The sequence below is a fragment of the Saccoglossus kowalevskii genome, chromosome 5, assembly GCF_978046115.1.
Source record: "Saccoglossus kowalevskii chromosome 5, keSacKowa6.1, whole genome shotgun sequence".
Taxonomy (NCBI): domain Eukaryota; kingdom Metazoa; phylum Hemichordata; class Enteropneusta; family Harrimaniidae; genus Saccoglossus; species Saccoglossus kowalevskii.
In genome coordinates, this window is record NC_140645.1 from 11,225,574 (window position 1) to 11,234,103 (window position 8,530).

Here is an 8,530-nt window from a genome sequence, read left to right on the forward strand (position 1 = left end):
GCTTTTGACTGTGTTTACATTAATTCAGCTGATGAAATAATAATAATTTCAATAATTGTTATAATGTTACCTCCCTGATTATGGTTCGATACCTTCTACGTTGCCGCTTTGAATGAAAAGTACATGTTTTTTTATTTCTTTGGTAGGGTAGTCATAGTCAAAATTATTTAATATGGAATATATAGTCCTCCGAATGTTTTGTCCGAAACACCTCTTTTTCTTGAATTGTTTTTAATTAAGTCTCACCATTAATTCAATCTGGGCTGTAGAACATTACTTTTCGAAATTTAACATGTGGACACCACGTGATGTTGCACACTTCTCTTACGTAACACTTTGCGTTATATAAAATAATAATAGTACACCACGTGACCAAAACCACAATTTTATTTTACTTTCGTTTTTCATAACGATCAATCCGTAGCTTAATTCAGAGTTTGAGCCTTATGTTTTTACACTTTTTACTATGATTTTCACTTGGGTTGGTTGGAATCCAATGACCTCTTACGACCTTAAAGAGAGATTTCATATATAATTTAAGTGGCAATGCTTACCATTGTGGCCACGTGGTCAGTTTACTAAAATCAAGTTTAAACACCAAAGTTTTGTGAGTACCACGATTCTTTAATTGTGAATGATCTTATAGACTACAATCTGTATTTTAAGTTTATTACAAAAAAAAAACAAAAAAACTTTGAGTTAGAAACAATCATTTTAATTTTTTGTGTGAAAAAAAACGATCATGATATTTCTATATTTCCAACTTAATTTGCAATATAAGTATCTTATCTTTATAGTGCAGTTCTGTTTCACATATTGTATTTTGTTTATATTTTAAATTTTCACTGATAATATCACATGAGTATTACTAGCAGATTTTATTTTGTAAACATGTAACTTTATTTCAAAATTCAGAGATGAAAATGATGAAAACTTGAAGTAAATATATCAACAATTGTATTTTCATGTGTTCGTAGATGATTTTAATAAATTACTTATAGACAATATCATCTTGCGTGAATTGATAAACCACGTGACTATAAGCCCAACCATGAACCACGAGTGCCCAGACTCGTCGCGAACGAGAAACACAAACTAACCATTTTGGATTATTTCGAATATTTAACTTTGAAAGTGCTGCAAAATATACAACAACATTGTCCAGGTGTACAGTGTACCATCGTTGACTCTGGGACTCGCTGGGGATTGGTTGGGGAGTTGTTCCTCCGTGAAAATACGTAGGTGTCTGCCCGAAGAGTCTGGAACGTGAACGTCGATTCTTGTTTGTTTCGCACGTTCTAATAATATAGTCCACGTTATATATGGGACGTTATACGTGCATTTGTTTTAAATCTATATATTTCTAGGCTTATCTCTGTTTTCCACCGATGTAATCTCAAAACCGCATCGCACACAACTTCCGATCTTGTCCCTGCGCCTATTACTGCAGTGGATCAATCTATATACTTCTCAAGTTCGCCAATGTACACTCAAGCTATTCAGAGAAAACAGAGAGCTGAGGGAATTCACAGCAATTAATATGTGAGGTACACGGACTACTTATAAATACTAATGTTTGACGGACAAATTTGTACTTGCTCAAATCTTTTCACCATGATCAATATCTGTTATACATTCAGAAACAAAACATTTTTTCAAACATGTACGTTTTGATTTAGTCAGGCTAAAGAAGAGACAAAAGTAAAAGTGGGATAAACACATGTGCATAGGTTTTGGGTTTTGCTCTTCCTCCGTCAGTCTGCGTTAAAATAACAAATAATTATTTCACTTCTTCGTCGTTGGTGGCGCTACACAGTCGGTGTCATGGAACTCTTAGTTTTTATTCTACTCTACTTCAGGAGTGTTGAAACGTTATTGCAATGTGCCTGGTTTTAAAATCAAATTGCTGTGAAAGGGGCGGGAACTTGAAAAAAAAAAACTTATATAGTTGCGGTCAGGAAGTAGCCGAGTCCGTATTGTATTTGATTCCAACACCTCACCCAAATATAATAACCCTCACAAGTTTGCAAAGAGTACTAGTCGACTGTACTCCACATAGTTCAGTCAAGAATTCACCCATTCAAACGAGGTTCCAGTTGGATGTGTGGTCAGCAAAATTGGTTGTGCAATACGTTTTTGTGTAAAATTCAGTGACCAAATTTTGCAAGTCAGTATAATTTTGCTCACCGAATCAGATATGGAATCCTTGCACAATTTGTCCTTGAAGCAGAATAAGGGATGACAATTACAAATCGAGGGTAAATCTTTTCACCCTACCATTTGTTTACACTTTCTTATTCTCAATAGAGCTTTATATGTACAATAATGCCACGTTTCGAAAAATACACCGACTTTTAAATATAAATATTAAATACAACTGAATCTTCTAATCACCCTCATTTAGTTCATAATGTCGGCCCTTATCTGTTTCTGTTCACTATTCACAACAAGGTTTCCCTGATTTGGGAATTACAAATTTCGCTGACCATTTTTTTCACCCTTTACCTACCTCCTCCCCTATTCAAACTGCTGATAAGCAATGACTACAGGTAACTACATTTGAACAGTTAAAATCAAAGCGTTATGTGTATTTGTTCCTAGTGTTGTGAACACTAGCGTTGTGTTCTGGGAACTTTCATTGGCTGGTAACACTTACACGAAGAGATACCAGGGTCTACCCATTGGAATACACATTAGTTCATTACAGATAGTCTAACTTTATTCGTCTAAATTCTTAGCCGAGGTCAAGCCTCGCTACCCACTTCTTTCCGTCTTCTCTTACAACATTCTACAGTTTTTACTGTAACAATGAAACTCTAAGGCGTGGCAGAGTAATAATGCGATCAACCAATCGCAGCAGTCGTTTCACGACCACGTGATTACCAGGAATATGTTCTACGGTTAACGCATTGCGTAGTTGCCACTACTAAACTAGTAAACAAACTTTCTATAAAATTCCTATAATATATGTTTATAATGCAATATGTTGATCCTAAAAAATACTACAACCTCGTGTGAACCAAATGTGTATTACGTAATGTCATTGATAAAACTACTTAAAGCACTTAAATAACATATGAGAACAATACTAATAAAGTGTTGAACTTAGTAGTCGACCCTCGGCATAGTTCTGTCAACTTAACTCATCATTCAAACTCCTGATAAACTAAAAAAATAAAAAAATAAAATCGTTAGTAGTTTTTGTTTACACTAATTTTGGAGTAATGCTATCAGCATTTGGCGCGATTTTATATAACTTGATTACGAACTTGAAACACAGTGCGTTACAAAAATCTGCTAACCGGGAAACACAGTTACCATGGTAAAACAAATATAGATAGATAGACGAGTAAAAATACATTGTTGATAGCCACATTATATGTATAAACTAAGTCTATCGAACGTCTTATTTTTCCTAGAAACGATGGTGGGAAAATTATTCACATTTGCATCATGTATTATTCTATTATTCCCATAGCAACTTATAAAAAGTGGATAAAATATATTTGTTAAAGCGGGGCCGGGGAGTCGTCACCTGCGCGTGCGTCAGATGGCCATAGCGTGTCATTGTTTACCCAAGAGCCTTTGCGTTTTTAGCGTGTGTTGTTATCGTCGCTTGGGACTCAATTCCCGCGTGTGCGCAGGTGACGACCCACATGCTTTAACATAAAATTCACACAGATGCTGTGCGACAACGACCACTTTTTTTATGACGAAATAATTACCCCCGTCCTAGTTATTTTGTGAAATGTGACCAACGTTGACCTTGTTCATTGCAGAAATTGTGGAAAGTGTTGATATCCTCGTCGTTGAAAATGGTGAATACCATTTCGTCAATGGCGGAGAAGTGCACACATCGAATTGTGTAGCCGAAAACGGACTCCCTGCTGCTTCCATTGAATGGTATAAGGATGAAGAACTTATGGGGAATGGCAATCAGACTGTATTCGAAAACATGGACGGCACTTTTACCACACACAGTGAACTTACCTTCGTACCTACATCCGAACACGATGGTGTTGTAGTGAAATGTCAGTCGAACCAAGAACCAGAAATTATGGATACATACCTTGACGACTATTTCATCTTACTTGTCGGTGAGTAACTTGCAGGAAGTTGTTTAACTAGATGGGTTAATGTATACTTTGGGACGGTTGTGTGTGGGGGAAGTGGGATGGGGTGGGGTAATGCTACTCAATCAATATCGCGTTGTGATCGAACCAACATTCTTCAAAAATGTCTTTATTGCTAGTAGATTGAAGAAAGGTTTTCAACTCACGACTGTTCTTGAATCAGGGGTAATATTGTGTACTCTTGGCTAAACTTTTTAATGAATTTATACCATGCCAAAAAATACCCATATATATTAGATCGCAAATTCAAGTTCCCATGACGCATGCGCGTAACTTTGTGACACTGTGCATGATTCGATAAATATTCGTTACGTAAAATCTCTTCTATTATCTCTCCGTAGGTGGCGCTGGTACTATTAAGCTTAGTGCAGTTCTTTTATTGGTATCAGTGTTATTCTCAACTCTCTGAAGTGTAAGAGGTCAGTATCAACAATTAGTGTACTGTGTTTCATAATTTCAGTAATCATACCGAGTCCACATGCGCACGCACTCAACGGAATTGTCATATCCGGTAAAGTTGCATTGTGCTATTCAGAAGAATTGAACATTACGTCGCTATTTGTTTTTCCTTCGAGTGTTCAGGGAAGTTTAACACCGTGACAACGTAATCATCACACACTACAAAACTAATGATTCTGATTTAATTTTACAGGTGCTGCCACAAACAACACAACTCGGCAGATATTATTATTCGTCATCCTATCAGATGTTTTACTACTTTTTGATGTCAACTCATAATTCTCCGAGTCGCATAGCAACGCATCGCCTTTGAATGTGTTTACATTAATTCAGCAGAAATAATGATAATATTAGTAATTTTAATAATGTTAACTCTCCGATTATAATTCGACACATTCGTCGTTACTACTAAGATCACTCTGAATAAAAAGTATATGTTTTTTATATTAATTTCTTTTAGGGAGGGCAGTCTTAGTCATATACATTGCGTAAAGTATATTGCTCCAAATTATTTGGCCAAAACATCTTTTTTTTTATTACAGAAAATAATTCCCGTGAATCTTTGGACACTCAATTTAAACAGACCTTGTCATTTATTAAATCTGATGCCGCATATTTCACTCTCCAAACATCGCTCTCTGAAGCCTATCAACATTACGCAACGTTGAGAAATCAGGTCGCCTACTAATGAAATTGACATAGCAAATATTGTTGAGAAACAGGGAATATCCGAGTAAGAACATGAATACATCACGTGATCAAAATAGCCGTTCTATTATCATGTTCGCTTTCAATATTAAAAAAAAAGCCATTAATGCGTAGCTTAGTTTTAGCTTTATGTTTTTACACTTTCCCAATATTATCTTTACTAGAGTAAGTCTGTAATATTCAATTCCATTTTATGACCTTAATAGAAAATTTGATATCATTGATGTGCCCTCTAAGGGAAATTGTTTCGTGGTTTTGTAAATTGACTGCACAAACAAAAATGCCGTAGCCCCTGATTGCATTCGTTTACACAATTATTTTGTTAATGAAATGTGAATTTCATTTCACCGAATCAAAATTTCCATACGTGTTTTCGAAGATCAGTGAATTAGCATAATTAGTTGCGTCACGGATTTTTGTGTGTGCATCAGTGGCGCATCATTTGGGCTTAGAGATGAACTGTTTTCCATCTTCAATATATGGTGGCGGCTTGGCGGCCAGTTTACCGAAATCAAATTAAAACGCCATAGACGCCATGCTCAATATGGGTTCCATGCGACCCTGAATAAAAGCGATATTTCTAAATAAATTGTCAATATATGCATCGAACTTTGAAGTACAGTTTTTCTTTTCTTATTGTATTTTATTCATATGTTTATCATGATTTTTCACTGATTATGTCACGTGTGTATTGGTGGTTAATCATGAGCTTTTTTAACAAAATGTACTTTGTTGTGTTCGTACCTGATTTCTTTCTTTAATAAATGACTCGTAGACAATGTATATCTTGCATTCATTGATAAATTACGTGATGAACAGCCTTTCCGATTGTGAAAAAAAAATCGTGATACTTCTTTTTTTATGTTCACCCTTGATCGAAACAGAAAACAAGTAACTATTTTGTTGAAGTTGGTTCGCGGCGAAAATAAAGCCTCGTGACACACACACGAATTTTTGACATTTCGTCTCAACGCCTAAATACATGTAATTACTGTGGTACAAACGATATTCGTCTTATCTAGTGTACACTCGAACAAATTGAAATTGTTATACAGGGAAAAAACAACTATATTCAACATATCTATAGTAGTTATTATGAGTGTTTTTTGTGTTACTCCTTAATTTTCTGCTTAACAAAGAAAAACAAACTACAATTTAAAATAGAAATCTAGTAAAAAATAACTGCCTCGCAAATATTACAAATAAAAAGAGGCGACAGGTAAAGTGACTTGAACCTGTGTAGGTTTTGGAACTTCACTTCGGCCCTCCTGCTATACATATTCATCGTCTTACTCAGGCTCGCATTAAAATATAAAAGAAAAAAAAATCGTTTTCGTCGCTGGTGGCGCTGTCACAAAACAAGAAGTTTGAATACCAGTTTTTTTGAACGAGCGTATCATGCATTTCGTTTTTTTAAATAGAATGATTCAATTTACGCTCACTTTAGAATAGATGAAGCGTTATTGAAATATGCCTGATTGTAGAATATCCGTGAAAAGGGCCGAGAAATTGGTGAAATAACTCATTGGACATGGACAACTCGACATATATTTGAGTGCACGAAACCGATTGTCGATGGGTTGTTTTCCTGACTTATTTTAAGGTCTGTTCCAATAACAGCATTTTCACAGCTATAAATTACTGATATTACTTATTGAGGTGTCAATAAACATACTTTATTTATACTGGGTTGGATTTGTGTGGTAGGTTCAGAAATTCGGCGAGCAACAAGGAAGTAGTTAGAATAATTTACCTGGCAAAGAATTATTTTAGTAAAACCAACAATTGTTGAACTGAGGTCTCCCATCACCCGACTCTGGGTGATGGTTCTGGTGAGAGGTCTCGCATTTGATCTCCGATAATACACAGATCTGAGCGCGTCTATAATGCGTAGGCGTTCAATCAGAGTTACCGTTACTCATAAACATGAAATAAAACAAAAGGGCGGAATGTCATTTTGTCGAAGAGGGCGCACTTTAACAAGTACTGGCTGAACCAATCAGTTGAAGGCGGAATGTAAAAGCAACTGACGAGCAAATATATTTCAAGGGTATATATGTTGCCTAATTTCTTTTTATTTATTTTGTAACCTTATATAAACATGACACTCAAAAAACACAGAATTTCCTCACTCGTGGAACTCACCTGGATTGTAGCCGGGAACCTACCCGATCGGCTGGTTATTGACAATAGACTGGATGTTAATATTTTACTCATTAACTATCATGATGTACATGCATTACAACGTAATGGAAATGGGCCATCGCGTTTCATCGCTGTGGCAACTATTGGTTGATATAACACGTACGTGTAGAAAACAAATATGGCAACTGCCATCCGTTGTCATGAAAATTAGCATATTCAGATTAGCGGTTGACTGCAGTTATCAGCCAATGAACGTCACAATCACGCACTGACCATGGAGATAAACAATATGCTGTTATTCTAGACACAATTGGAAAGTAAGTAGCCCGCGTGAGGGTAATTGTGTCCCCAGCCTACATGGCATGAGACCTACATCACATACATAAACATGGCAGCAGTATCATGCTGTGGTGATATTTTGTTTTGTTATACTGCTTACAATAATTTAATTGGCGTAACTATCTTTCTTATAAAACTGAACAAGCAGAACGACATCGAGTACTTACAAAACTACACGTTTGGAAGTGTGAGACTGTCAGTGTGCATTTATAGAATATTATGCCAGCGGATTTTAAATTTTTATTACTCATTGAAACGTACTTTATGTGCGTTTATTTATCATAAATGTTCATCCTTTACGATCTACAAGAATTGTTATTTGGTTATCTTTCAAAATTAAAGCGAATTAAGTCTAACGTTATCCTCTTATTTAGATATACCGGTACCCCATCTGTTTTCAACGTGTACTTCCCAGTGCCCCTCAGGCTGATATCGGCACTAGTGGTTGCTGGAGGGGGGGTGTCTAAATGACAATACTGTTGTTAAACTTCTCTACAACGTGTTAGTCGTCGGTTCCTGTCTACTGATTGTAAGTTAATTTGAAAACTATTATTGAAGGTAAAGTCGGAGTAGAGCATGGAGCAAATTACATGAGATTGCGTAGTTTCAATAAATGTTCTTCTGAAGTGCAAAACATAGCATGGTTGAAAATCATACAATACAATTCAAGATTAAATGAATCAGGTTCATATCCTCTCCTCCCACTCACCCATCCGCGATGGCATCAGCGCAATTCGTAGAAACAT